This window comes from Elephas maximus, chromosome 4 (assembly GCF_024166365.1).
Source record: "Elephas maximus indicus isolate mEleMax1 chromosome 4, mEleMax1 primary haplotype, whole genome shotgun sequence".
NCBI lineage: Eukaryota > Metazoa > Chordata > Mammalia > Proboscidea > Elephantidae > Elephas > Elephas maximus.
The window spans coordinates 56669228-56684630 of NC_064822.1; the positions used below are offsets into that span (position 1 = coordinate 56669228).

General features: G+C 39.0%; 1 protein-coding gene across 8 annotated transcripts in view; it reads right to left on the reverse strand.

Annotated features, from left to right (window-relative positions):
- The window catches only part of CACNA1C (calcium voltage-gated channel subunit alpha1 C), an 896734-nt gene that overhangs the window by 844279 nt on the left and 37052 nt on the right, over positions 1-15403 (reverse strand). The window lies entirely within an intron of this gene.

A 15403-nucleotide genomic window follows, 5' to 3' on the forward strand; every position in this document is an offset into this window, starting at 1 on the left:
GGGGCAGTTCTACCCAGTCGTCTAGGATTCCTAAGAGTCAGAATTGACTCCAGAAATGGGGTTGGGCTTGGCCATTGTCGTATTAGAGCCCTGGTGGCACAGTGGTTAAGTGATACATCTGTTAACCAAAAGGTTGGCAGTTTAAATCCACCAGCCACTCCTTGGAAACCCTATGGAGCAGTTTGGTTTTGGTTTATTGTCATGTTAAATGCATTGCACAGTAATTAGTTTTGGTGTATCTTCTCCACTAATTTATAATCACCTTTAAGGCCAGGTCTGCAATAGGCACACTAGACAAAAAGACTAGGAAGAAAGGCTGGTGATCTTCTGAAAATTAACCACTGAAAATTCTATGGATAACAACAGGATTTTGTCAATATAGAACAAATTACTGGGCTGAGGGCTGGGGGGAACACTTAGCTCAACTGGCGATAACATAGTTTATAAAGAAAATGTTCTACATCTTACTTTGGTGAGTATCATCTGGGGTCTTAAAAGCTCGTGAGCGGCCATCTAAAATACTCCACTGGTCCCACCCCATCTGGAGCAAGGGAGAATGAAGAAAACCAAAGATTAGTCCAAGGACTAATGGACCACTACTACCACAGTCTGCACCAGACCGAATCCAGCACAACTAGATGCTGCCCAGTTACCACCAGCGACTGCTCTAAAGGGGATCATGATAGACAGTCCCAGACAGAGGTGACAAAAAATGTAGAACAAAATTCAAACTCATAAAAAAAAGACCAGACTTACTGGTCTGACAGAGACTGAAGATACCCCGAGAGTATGGCCCCTGGGCACCCTTTTAACTCGATATTGAAGTCCCTCCTGAGGTTCACCCTTCAGGCAAAGAATAGACAGGCCTATAAAACAAAGAATAATGCACGTAGCTCAACCATGTATAAGAGGCTAAATGGGCACAGCAGCCCAGGCACAAGGACGAGAGGGCAGGAAGACACAAGCTAGATGAATGGAAATGGAGAACCCAAGGTTGAGAAGGAAGAGTATTGACACGTCACGGGTTTGGCAACCAGTATCACAAAAAAATGTGTATTAATTGCTTAATGAGAAATTAATTTGTTCTGTAAACCTTAATCTAAAGCACAATAAAATAAATAAAAATAAAATTTAGATAAAAAAAGAGAGAGAGAGAATATTGTCATTATAATGCTGAAAGATGAACACCCTAGGTTGTAAGACACTCAAAACACACAGTGGCTGCAACAATGGACTCGAGCACACTAATGATCATGAAGATGGTGCAGGCAATGTTTTGCCCTATTGTACACGGGGTCATAATGGGTCAGAGTCAACCTGACAGCAACTAACAACAACAACAATAGGTACTCTACAAATGTCAAATGAAAGAAGAAAGGGATGAATGAATTATATCAGGCAGGAGACAATGAACTAGAAAAATGTTATTGAAGTTTAATGGGCTTTAAAAAAACTGCTTTCTTATTTAAGAAACAAGGCTAGGCACGTGCTTTTTTAAGGGAACCATTTTAAAGGATGGTGCACCCTGCTTCCACTGGATTGATCACCATATAGGTCTAGATAAACAATCTTTGGGGAAAGAGCGTGGCCTGGAAGTCAGGAGATCTGAATTCTATTCTTTTTTTTTTCTGGCTATTACCAAATAACAACAACAACAAAAACCCGTTGCCGTCGAGTCAATTCTGGCTCATAGCGACACTATAGGACAGAGTAGAACTACCGCACGGATTTTCCAAGGAGCGGCTGGTGGATTCTAACTGCTGACCGTTTGGTTAGCAGCTGAGCTCTTAACCACTGCACCACAAGAGCTCCGCATAACTATATTGGTAATATCTATTTGTTAAGTGCTTGATATGTTCCAGGTGCTTTACCTATTTTCTTATTTAATCCACAACAACAATCCTACAAGGAATGGGTATTATTAAAAACTTCATTTTAAAAAGAAGGAAACTGAGGTTTACATAGGATAAGTAAATTGCCCAAGTTCCCACACTAGCTGATAACCGAGCTAGATTTGAACCCAGAAAGTTTGTCCTTGGCACCTAGGCTGCCAACCAAGCTGCTCAGTGGTTCTTGATCAGGTTGCCGTTAGAATCACTTTGAGCGGAGGCCAATCTCAGATTTTGTTTAACTAGTCTGGGTGAGGCTAGTTAAACAAAATCTGAGATTCTTTTAAAACAACTTCTGGCAATTCTAATATGTAGCCAGGGTTAAGAACTACTATTCCAGGTTCTTTTTAAGGTTATGTGGCCTTACAAAGGCTACTTCATCTTTCAGAGCTTCAGGTTCTTCTATACAAAGGGGTGGCTGAAACCAGTTATCTTGGCAATAGTGCTAACTTGTACTCTTAGGAATTATCCCTGTCCCCCCACCCTCCAACCTTAAAAAAAAAAAAAGAGGCCTCCTGGAATTTCCACATGTGGACCCCCAGTGACACTTCCCCTGGATTTTTTTTTACCCCCACAAAAGGAAAATTGGTGCTGTGATGAGCTAACACTATAGCTAACTTTGTGAGATACAATGAAGGAAAATAAAAGGCTGTGTAGCTCCTTAGGAAGAACAAGAAAGATATAAATGTAGGAAGAATAAATGTAGCCCAATGAGTGTAACTTGTTAGCCATACCTGAGGAAGATCTTTTAACACTGGGTTAAATAACAGAGAGTACAGGGCAAGAGTCCATTGACTAGTAAACTAGCACTTTCCATAAGACTGGCTTGGTCTCCCCTGCTCCTGCCTCGGAATGACGTGTGTGAAGTAGTAAATCCAGTCTGTCTCTTGGGAAGGAAAAATCCAAGGAGCAGACTAAGACTGTGCCGAGCTGGTGACAGCTACTGGTGATTCAGTTGCATGCGCTTCACGTAGGGGCCGGCCAACTCTTGGCAGTCCCCAAGGAAGAAGGGAGTGCTGTAGTACCCAGTGCATTTGGGAAGCTCTTACTTAGTCTGATGTTCTCCCAGGCCCGCAGGAACCAAAAACATCTATGGTGCTACTCAGACAGGTCTCTATCTTCCCTGTAAGGCCTAAAGCTCAAACCACCCAAGAAAAATCTTATGATCCAAGAATAACCAGGGCCCAGCCTCTAATTCTTGGGTCCATTCTACCCAGGCCTGGGCATGAAGACAGTATATACAGTGTCTTCATTTTGTGATACTGGCAAATCATTTAAAGAAACCGAATTCTCTCTTGTGCCTCTGCCACGTGCTTCCACAACCCACTTTATGGCAACACCCTGTTTATGTGTGCATTTTCCCAGTTAGACTCTAAGCTCCAGGAGGGCAGGGAGCATGCTTGTTCTGTTCACTGCAATATTCCCAGCTCCTAGCCCAGTGCCTGTCATGCTGTAAGAGCTTTATAAATATTCATCGATTGAGTGTATGATTAAGCATGAAGGTTATAGGACAAGCAAATATAGCAATACTTCTACCTACTTCATGGGGAAATGGAGAGACACAACTTGCTATATTTATTATAAGAGCATTCCTAGTTTAGATGAAACTTGGCTTATTTGGGTTAAAAAAAGATCTCTGCTTTTCTGACAGTTTTTTATTTTCATGTAAAACCCATATGATTCCTAATAAGAAAGGACAAAACCAAATAATGTCGTCAGTGTTTTGGGTTCTTCAAAAATATGTTAATACTAAAGGCCCTCAGAGCTGGCAACCCTGTAACGACAGCACGAGCCGGATTGGCTGGAGTCATGGTCACTTCTCCTAGGAGTCTCCATAACTGCAGTGAAGGTCAAGACACTGGGGAAGGGCTGCTTATTACCAACAGGAAATGTGGGAAGTACTCTCCCCTTTAATCTTCAAATTACCCAGAGGAAAGCAGAAAACAATGCTCTCATCAGACATTATCCACACAGAAAGCAGAGCCTTCTTTGGACTCACTGACCCTGATTTAAAGCCTCTTATTTTATGATTACATCAAAACACTTAAAGTGCTTCAAAGAACTCTTTCAGCAATACTCACAACAGTCACAAAAATAAATGTTATTATCCTCCTAATTACAGATACGGAGAGCTGGCCTGGCTTCTACATTTCTTTCATAAACACAGAAATGAGTGAGACTCTAGGGATGCAGCCTCCCGACCCACAAGGCTAGTCCCTCTGCCAACCTGCGTACATCTAAGGACAGTCAGTATACATCCTGAAAACATCCAAAACATCTGCATTAACATAGAATGTGGATGTGTGTTTGCATATATAAAATACATATATACATACACACATACACATATATATATGGTGTTCGCTGTCCCAAGAACATCACAAAAATCACTTAGGGGCAGGGCAATGGAGATAATGTTAAAAATTAAGGATTACAAAAAAAAAAAAAAAAGGGTTAGTGAACAGGAAAATGGGGAGTGGCTGCAAACTTAGAACTGAAACCACTCCCGAAGCCCACTTTTCAGATAAAGATTAGACAGGCCTATAAAACAATGAATAACACATGTGAGGAACATGCTTCTTAGTTCAATCAAATATACGCGACCAAATGGGCAACTCCTGCCCAAAAGCAGGACAAGAAGGCAGACAGAAACTGGACGAATGGATACAGGGAAACCAAGGTGGAAATGAGGAGCGTGGTATCACAGTGTGGGGATTGCAACCAATGTCACAAAACAATATGTGTATAAATTTTTGAGTGAGAAATTAACTTGAGCTATAAACTTTCACCTGAAGCACAATAAAACTAAAAAAAAAAAAAAGAAAAGAAAAAATGGGGAGTGGTAATTCTGCACTGTATATTAGTATAGTTTATTGCTATATACAAAGTGCCTTTAGAAACTATTTAGTACTGATTTGTGTTCTGGAAGGAAGTATGGCACTCTTGTCCAGGGTATAAATCTCACCTTTATCGGGAGCAATGGTCAGTGACCAAGCATTCACTGAGCTCTTTCCTCCTACTAGTAAACCAGTAGCCATGGAGTCTGACTTATGGAGACCTCATGTGTGTCAGTGTAGAACTGTGCTCCACAGGGTTTTCAAGGGCTGATTCTCCGGCACTAGATCACTAGGCCTTTCTTCTGTGTGCCTCTGGATGGGCTCAAACCTCCAACCTTCCAGTTAGCAGCCGAGTACTTAACCAGTTGAGCCACCCAGAAACTTCATCTTTGTACCAGGCTCTTTACATTCTGAAGGAGACCTTGTGGTGCAGTGGTTAAGCATTCCACTGTTAACCACAAGGTCAAACTGCTAGTTCAAACCCACCAGCAGCTCTGTCGGTGAAAGATGTAGCAGTCTTCTTCTGCAAAGATTACAACCTTGGAACCCTATGAGGCAGTTCTACTCTGTCCTAACGGGGCACCGATGGTCCAATGTGTTCTTTACATTCTAAGCACTTTACATACATTATATTATTTAGTTCTCACAAAAACCTTATGAGGTAGTCATTATTGTTGTTTCTATTTAATGGAAGAAGGAACTAAGGCCCAGGGGTTTATAACCTCCCCTCACCTCCAGCTTACATGGCTAGGAGGAAATGGGACCAAAATTTAGATCCAGGTCCCTTTGACTCCAAAGCCCATACTCTTAATCATCATAATATATGTATCCAGGTGTAGATACAAAAAATAAAGATGTTATGTTGCTATGACTGGATTAAATTCTCTGTTGTTTGGGGAAATTGAAGGAATCCCAAGTCCCAGAAAAATCAGTCAGCTGAAGTTACTCAGAAATATTTCTGATCATTAAGGTTCCCCTAAGCACAAGGCCAAAAATATCAGTGACTTAAATGACACTGGAGTAGAAATACAGGTCAAATCCAATTACAGCAGATCTCAAGGGAGCGCCCAAGTTCTTACTGTGTTCTGGAACTTTGTTATATTAAATATTGCCTTCCCCCAAACCTAGAGACCTCACTGATCCTTCTTCCCTGTCTCTAAATTCCAGCACTTGTCTGCACATTACAGTTTAATCCTTGAAGATATATTATCTTGTATTGTTCACCACTGTTTTACATGTGCTAGACTTTGTCTCCTCAACTAGATTTAAATTCCTTGAGAATAGAAACTAAGCTTCATTCTTTGTCACCCCTTCAAATCTATTGTGTGCACAAACTAGGTGCCTTCTGAACCTGTAGTAAGTCCTTAATACAGCTTATTGATTGATTTGTTTAAACAATACAGACAGCAAACTTTTTCTCTAAGGGGTCAGGGAGTAAATATTGTAGGTTTTGCAGGCCATGTGGTCTCTGTTGCAAATACTCAAGTCTGCTGATGTCCAGTGAAAGTAGTCACAGATGGTATATAAATGAATGAACATGGCTATGTTCCAATAAAACTTTATTTGCAAAAACAGGCATATTTGCAGGATACAGTTTGTGGCCCAATACAGACTATTCATGATAGGCTTGAGGGACTAGGCAGAGAAATGGTCTCAGATCTCAGCATTATAAGAGGCAAATTCTGTGTCTCCTTCCACTCCAAGCACTGCCTCTCTCCATCCACTGTTAGAGCCCCTAGTATTGGTTAAAAACCAAACCCATTGCCCTCGAGTTGATTCAGACTCATAGTGACCCTATAGGACAGAGTAGCACTGCCCCATAGGGTTTCTAAGGAGCGGCTGGTGGATTCAAACTGCCAACCTTTTGATTAGCAACGAAAAGCGTAACCACTGCACCACCAGAGCCTTTAGTATTGGTTAGAGTCAAGTAATTTTCCAAAGGAGCCCTGGTGCCGCAGTGGTTAAGTGCCCACCTGCTAACCAAAGGGTAGGCCATTGGAACCCACGAGCCACTCCATGGGAGAAAGATACGGCAGTCTGCTTCTGTAAAAATTTACAGCCTTCAAAACACTATGGGGCAGTTCTGCTCTGTCCTACAGGGTCACTATGAGTTGGAACCAGCATGTTGGCAGTGGGTGGGTTAATTTTCCAAAACATCTCACCTTGGAATTGAGTTTAATTCTGCACAATATTTTGCAGTTCAATTTCCTTTGCAGCTGGGTGCTTCAGTTAAAAAAGAGAAAAATCAATCACAAAGTGAAAAGCTGACGTGGCAGGTTCTAACAATAATAAGTAACTAGAAGATTTTTCAAACACATTCCACCCAGGAGTCCATGACACTGTTTCCAGACTGTTTTTTACTGACTGCCATGTCAATCATCATAGATAATTTGAAATATGAGTTTCACCTAGATTAAAAACCTGCTGAGAGAGCTGATCACCCCTGGCAGGGAGCAGGGATCAAGAGAAAGGGACATGCTCACCCTAAAGGGCGGTGAGGTTAAATACTTCTTCTTCCTAATAGTAACCACTTCCTCTCAGAATGATAAAACACAATTAATGAAAGAAAAAAATGCCGTTCTCTTTCTTGATAAAAGTCTTTAGCCCTCAATTTTGATATAGTAAGTTCTTAACGTGCTGCTACTCTGATCTAATTTCATTGTGACATGTTTCCTGAAACAGATTATTCATTACTGTTTTTTAGCTTGTCTACATGTTCGTAAAGAGAGCTGTGCTTGATATGAACAGAGGTGGTTCAGTAAAGAACCACAGAATTTGGGGCTGGGAAGTACCATTTCTAATACAGTCCCTTCATTCTGCAGAGAAGTGAAGTGACTTGCTCAGAACTGTGGATCACATAGTTGCTCAATTCAAATAATCGTATAGGTCATTTCTGTATGATCTTAGTGCTATTATTACGAATCAGATAACCCACACCTGGTTAATATGAGGGAGCCCCTGGATGGTGCAAATGCTTGGCTGCTGATTGAAAGGTTGGAGGTTCTTGTCTACCCATAGGCACCTCAGAAGAAAGGCCTGGCTATCTACTTCTGAAAAATCAGTCATTGAAAACCTCACAGAGCACAGTTCTACTGTGGCATACATAGGGTCACCATGAGTCTGAATTGGCTCAAAAGCAACAACTGGTTACCTTCTATCCTAGCTTAGGTCTGACCAGAAGGGCCCTTCCTTCCCCACATTCACTAATCTTCACTCACGTCTGCCCCTTCTCGTTCTGCTCCAAATCTCCCAGATGATTGCTTCAAGCTTTAATCCCTTAATCCCTGGAACCACAGGGCTATACCTCCTATATCATTTCTCCCTCTGTGAAGTTTCTGACAAATAAGTATGTTTTAACTCAAATCCCTTATATTATAAAAATATTTGGAATGAACTGCCCTAAGAATTAATATATCCCATATTACTTCTGCAGGACTTTGTTGAGATGATTCGAGTCTTGGCTGGGTAATTGCATTAAAATGGTCCCTTATGGGCTTCTATTAGAAATAATAATAATGATGATGTTGAAAATAACAATGATGATAATGATAGGGGTCTTTTTCATTTGTAGAATGTTTTACAGATTGCAAAGCTTTTTCAGGTACATTGTCTCATTTGCTCTCATTTACCCCATTAAATTGATAAGGCAGATAGTATCATCTCCAAGTTATAGGTGAGGACACTTGCTGAAGGTTACAAGGACATAAAGAGGTTAAACCAGTTTCCTGATCCAAGGGATGTCCTTTCCTACTGTGCTTTGCTGCTTAAAAAAAAAAAAAAGAAAGAAAAGAAATGAACCATGCATTGAAAACAGCTGAATATACATGGTTTCAAATAGTTTCCCTCCACTGGGAGAAACAGGGAGCTAATTCTTCACTTCTGTCATCCTTTGGAATTAAATTCTTAGCAAAAAAAGCAGTTCATACAGATGGTACGAGCAGAGCATCAGAGGCTGTTACAGTCGTTTTAGAATCACAGACTCCTGGGGCATTCTGGAAGTTTCTCTCTTCCCCTCCATTCTAACACATTGTACTACAGGACAAATGCAAAATTTAGAGGTCATTTATCCAGTGAAGGTAAGAGGATTAATACAGTAGACTGTGTGTTTATATTCTTAAATTATTAAGCCAGAACTGCTCTGGGAAGGATCACAACAGAGGGACCTGGACAGAGCTGCAGAATAATGTAGAACAAAACTCAAATTCACAAAAAAAAAGGTCAGACTTACTGGTCTGACAGAGACTGGAGAAACCCTGAGAGTATGGCCCCCGGACACTCTTTTAACTCAATACTAAATTCACTCCTGAGGTTCACCCTTCAGGCAAAGATTAGACTCGTCTATAGGTCCAACAACAGCACACGAGGAATGTACTTCATAGTTCAAGCATGCATATGGAACTAATGGGCATATCAGTCCAAAAGCAAAGATGAGAAGGCAGGAAGAGACAAGAAAACTGGACAAATGGGAACAGGGAACTCTGGGTAGAGAAAGGGGAGTGTCGACACATCACGGGTTGGCAACCAATGTCACAAAACAATTTGTGTATTAACTGTTTAATGAGAAACTAATTTGCTCTGTAAGCTTTCACTGAAAGCACAATTAAAAAAAAATTATGCCAGAAAAAGTCAGTCTATATTTGTATACAAACATTAATATATGGCTATAAAACCAAACACTTCAATTATACCCCTATTTTCAAACAATTTAAATCTGTGTTTTTACGATTACCCTGATTGACTAGGTGGTGAATTTTATCTTACTTAGTCATTGTAATGTTTTAAAAATCCCAGACCCAGGCACTATTTTTTTATCATACTACAAACTTGTTTTAAATTGCAGTACCCAGCTTTATAATACCAAGTGTTGGTATATATTTCATCGCATGATGACAATTATAAAACAATCATGAAACCTCAAAGTCACCGATATTTGTACAAGGTATTGTGATAAGGTTTCTGGAAACAAAATGGAAGTGTGCCAGCACTGTAGAAGCCAGTGGAAGTTGAAGTTACATGGACGAAAAAAGAACTTGTCTGTTTGAAATGGTCTCTTACTAATACAGAGCCTGCAATTTAGTATATTTGTGTAAGTGATGATAACCTGGTTTTGCAAATACAGATCATTCAGGTAATAAGTAGAAGTCTGGAGTCATCCTAGAAGGTCATCCTTTAAGTATTTAAAAAAAAAAAATGAAACTCTTTGAGCCAGGAGATGAACAATACGGCAATACTAAAGTCATTGCAACATTCTTTTTCTTTTTTTTTCCTTTTCCTGAATGTAACTTCTATCTACCTATCTACCTATAATATGGAAAATTTAAAAAATGCTTTTCATTTTTTCTTATCTTCCTTATAATGTGAACTCTGTATAATCAAGACTTACTATTACATGCTCTTTTTCCCAATTTGGATTTCATGAGCTCCTTAAAAAAATTGCTGATGTTTAATGAGTAAATTCAACTAACTAACTCATGGTTTAGTTTAATATAATAAGTATTCATTGAATCTCTATTATGCACGTAGCATTGGACCAAGTGCTAGTGAGACTCTTTGGGCAATAAACCAGTACATAAAAAAAATCACTACAATTATGAAACTTACTTGTCTGTCAAAAAGCACAAAGCTAAATTTGCTGTTCAATTGCAATAACTGCTCTTAGCCTAGGTTTCCTATAACAATTCTCTTCTCTTTTAATTGCAGTGACTCTTAATTTTTTTATCCTTTTTGTTGTTGTTAGGTGCCATCGATTTGGTTCTGACTCACAGCGACCCTATGTACAACAGAACAAAATGCTGCTCGCTCCTGCACAGTTCTGGCTGTACTTCCTTCAAGGCAGATTTGTTCATTTTTTTGGCAGTCTGCGGTCCATTCAATATTCTTCACTAACACCATAATTCAAAGGCGTCAAATCTTCTTTGGTCTTCCTTATTCATTATCCAGGTTTTGCATGCATATGAGGCAACTGAAAACACCATGGCTTAGGTCTAGCATACCATAGTCTTTAAGGTGACATTTTTGCTTTTCAACACTTCAAAGAGGTCTTTTGCAGTAGATTTGCCCAATGCAATGCGTCTTTTGATTTCTTGACTGCTGCTTCCATGGGTGTTGATTGTGGATCTAAGTAAAATGAAATCCTTGACAACTTCAATCTTTTCTCCGTTTACCACGATGTTGCTTATTGGTCCAGTTGTGAGGATTTTTGTTTTCTTTATGTTGAGGTGTAATCCATGCTGAAGGCTGTGGTCTTTGATCTTTAATCAGCAAGTGCTTCGAGTCCACTTTCAGCAAGCAAGGTTGTGTCATCTGCATATTGCAGGTTGTTAATGAGTCTTCCTCCAAACCTGATGCCTCATTCTTCTTCATATAGTCCAGCTTCTCAAATTATTTGCTCAGCATACAGATTGAATAGGTACGGTGAAAGGATAGAACCCTGATGTACACCTTTCCTGACTTTAAACCACATAGTATCCCCTTGTTCTCTTCAAACTATTGCCTCTTGGTCTAAGTACAGGTTCCTCATGAGCACAATTAAGTGTTCTGGAATTCCCATTCTTCGTAATGTTATCCATAATCTGTTGTAATCCACACAGTGGAATGCCTTTGCATAGTCAACAAAACACAGGTAAGCATCTTTCTGGTATTTTTTCAGCCAAGATCCATTTGACATCACCAATGATATCCCTTGTTCCATGTCATCTTCTGAATTTGGTTTGAATTTCTGGCAATTCCCTGTCAATATACTGCTGCAGCTGCATTTGAATGATCTTCTGCAAATTTTTACTTGCATATGATATCAATATTGTTCGATAATTTTTAAAATAGTTTTTATTGTGCTTTAAGTGAAAGTTTACAAATCAAGTCAGCCTCTCACACAAAAACTTACATACACCTTGCTACATACTCCCAATTACTCTCCCCTTAATGATACAGTCTGCTCTCTCCCTCCACTCTCTCTTTTCGTGTCCATTTCACCAGCTTCTAACCCCCTCTACCCTCTTATCTCCCCTCCAGGCAGGAGATGCCAACATAGTCTCAAGTGTCCACCTGATCCAAGAGGCTCACTCCTCATCAGCTTGTTCAATAATTTTTGCATTCAGTTGGGTCACCTTTATTTGGAATAAACATAAACATGGATCTCACCCCTTCAGTTGGCCAGGTAGCTGTCTTCCAAAGTTCTTGACATAGATGAATGAGCACTTCCATTACTGAATCCATTCGTTGAAACATCTCAATTGGTATTCCTCCAATTCCTGGTGCCTTGTTTTTCACCAGTGCCTTCAGTGCAGTTTGGACCTCTTCCTTCAGTACCATAGGTTCCTGGTCATATGCTACTTCCTGAAATGATTAAATATAGACCAATTCTTTTTGGTATAATGACTCTATGTATTCCTTCCATCTTGTTTTGATGCTTCCTGTGTCATTTAATATTTTTCCTGTAGAATCCTTCAATATTGAAACTTGAGGCTTGAATTTTTCTTCAGTTCTGTCAGCTTGAGAAATGCTGAGCGTGTTCTTCTCTTTTGGTTTTCTAACTTCAGGTCTTTGCACATGTCATTATAATACTTTGTCTTCTCGAGCCACCCTTAGAAATCCTCTGTTCAGCTCTTTTACTTCAACATGTCTTCATTTCCCTTGAGCTACTCAACATTCAAGAGCAAGTTTCAGAGTCTCTTCTGATATCCATTTTGGTCTTTTCTTCCTTTCCTGTCTTTTTAATGACCTCTTTCGTCTTCACATATGATGTCCTTAATTTCATTCCACAACTTGTCTGGTCTTCGGTCATTAGTGTTCAATATGTCAAATCTATTCTTAAGATAGTCTCTAAATTCAGGTGGCATATACTCAAGGTCGTACTTTGGCTCTCATGGACTTGTTCTAATTTTTTTCAGCTTCAACTTGAACTTGCATATGAGCAGTTGATGGTGTATTGCACAGTCAGACCCCGGTCTTGTTCTGACTGATGATCTCTTTCCACAGATGTAGTTGATTTGATTCCTGTGTATTCCATCAAGAGAGGTCCATGTGTATAGTCACTGTTTATGTTGTTGAAAAAAGGTATTTGCAATGAAGAAGTCATTGGTCTTGCAAAATTCTATTATGTGATCTCCGGCATCATTTCTATTACCAAGGCCATATTTTTCAACTACTGATCCTTCTTCTTAGTTTCTGACTTTTGCATTCCAATCACCAGCAATTATCAATGCATTCTGATTGCATGTTCGATCAATTTCAGACTGCAGACATTGGTAAAAATCTTCAATTTCTTTACCTTTTGCCTCAGTGGTTGGTGGGTAAATTTGAATAATAGTCGTATTAACTGGTCTTCATTGTAGATGTGTGGATTTTATCCCATCACTGACAGCATTGTTGTACTTTAGGACAGATCTTGAAATGTCCTTTTTGATGATGAATGCAACACCATTCCTCTTCAAGTAGTCATTTCCATCACAGTAGACTATATGATTGGCCAATTCAATATGGCCAATACCAGTCCATTTCAGCTCACTAATGCCTAGGATACCGATGTTTACATGTTCCATTTCATTTTTGACCATTTTCAATTTTCCTAGATTCATACATTCTACCTTCTGATTACTAATGGATATTTATGTCTTTTCCCCAACTTCAGGTGGTTTCACATATCAGTCAGATCTTTCCCCAAGCCTCCGGCATCAGTAGGACTCAGAATTCAAAATGGAGCTTAACCAAAAATTTAATAAACTTAAAATTCTGAATGTGATGATTATATTGCAATTTATTTAGGCAACTGTTTTGAGAAGCCACATGTTCCATATTCTATGATATTTCTGTATCAAATATAGTAAGAGTTAATAAGTGTGAATAAGGATCTCTGCGCAGTTGTTCTGATCTAACATTCAGTGCTGAATAAATGGTTTAGATCAGTGGTTCTCAATTTTTTAGTCTCAAGACCACTTTACAGTCTTAAAGATTATTGAGGACACCTTCCCAAAGAGCTTTGGTTTATGTTGTTGTTAGGTGCCGTGGAGTCAATTCTGACTCACAGCGGCCCTAGGTACAACAGAGTGAAACACTGCCTGGCCTTGAGCAGCCTCACAATTATTGCTATGCTTGAGCCCATCCTTGTAGCCACTGTGACAATCCATTTCTTTGAGGGTTTTCCTCTCTTTCCCTGACCCTCTACTTTACCAAGCATGATGTCTTTCTCCAGGGACTGGTCCCTCCTGATAACATGTCCAAAGTACGTGAGACAAAGTCTTGCCATCCTTGCTTCTAAGGAGCATTTTACCTGCACTTTTTCTAATACAGATTTGTCCATTCTTCTGGCAGTTCACAGTATGTGTACTCAATCTCTTTCACCAACACCTTAATTCAAAGACAGCAATTCTTTTTTTGGTTTGTTTACGTAGGTTATATTTATCTATATTACCATATTAGAAAATAAAGATAAGAACTTTAAAAATATCCTTTCATTCATTTTAAAATAACAATAATAAAGCTATTAAACGTAAATATAAAAAACCCATTTTTTTGAAAATAATAATTTTTTTAAAGAAAAAATTAATGAGAATGTGGCGTTATTTTACAGTTTGCAAATCTCTTTAATGGCTGGCTTAATAGAAGACAACTGGGTTCTTATATCTGCTTCTGCTTGTATTATTTTGCTACATGTTGTTTTGGTTGAAGTATCATATCTTATGCAAATAACACACATCTTACACGTTTTTGCCAATCGTGCAATCCCCATGTGCATTATTTCCCTAGGCGTGCTATACATGTTATACGTATGGGTGCATTGTTTTCAAAACTATGGTAGATGAAGAAACTCTGGTCTCACCCAGATATGTAGTTGGAAAAGAGATGGGTATTTTAATAGTCTTTTCAGTTAACTGTGGATATTCTTTGATAATGCATCAAAACTTGACCAACCAGTGGTTTCTCAAAAGATAGTTATAATGTGTTACCTGAAACCTGTCCATTAACTTTTCATACTCTGCTATGTTAAAATCCATTAGTCTACCTTGTCCTTTAATGGATATTTTACCTATGCATGATGACATAACATCATACATTGATACATTGGTCATTTGTAAAATATTTGTTCACAGAGTTAAGCATATCTTTCAAATGGTCACACATTTTGTTATATTAAAAATAGCCATAGTTTGTCTGTCTTTTAAGTAAAAATAGTGTTAATGGGAAAAAAAATGGCTAGTTTAGCTTGCAACTCAAAGAAGCACAGAAGTGCTTTTCCTGGAGACAATTACAGTGAAACCTGTGAGAGCTGGAAGTCCAAGAGATTATCTTGTTTTTCTGGGTCTTACAACTTTTCCTCCTTTGACAGGGTGCAGTCTTAACACTTTTCTATCGCTATTAGTGGAAAATATTTTAGTTTTTCTTCCTTGAGAGGTTCCCACCTTACACAGGTTCTGGCTTTGTCAGGTTTTACTGTATACTTTGGTATGCAGAAGTTCTTTATGCATACTTCCCATTTTTTTTTACTCAGAATATTAAGAAGAAGCATACTCAAGGGTTGCGCTTTAATAAAATTATTTTTTTTTACTCTCAAGAACAATTTAAAGTCGCATTAGCTTTTTCCTTCATCTTTTCTGCAAATGTATGGCAGTGAAGAAAACGTTGATTACTAGTACAGTCTGGTGTTCTTGTCTTGATTTTTATGTTAAGGCACCCACACTT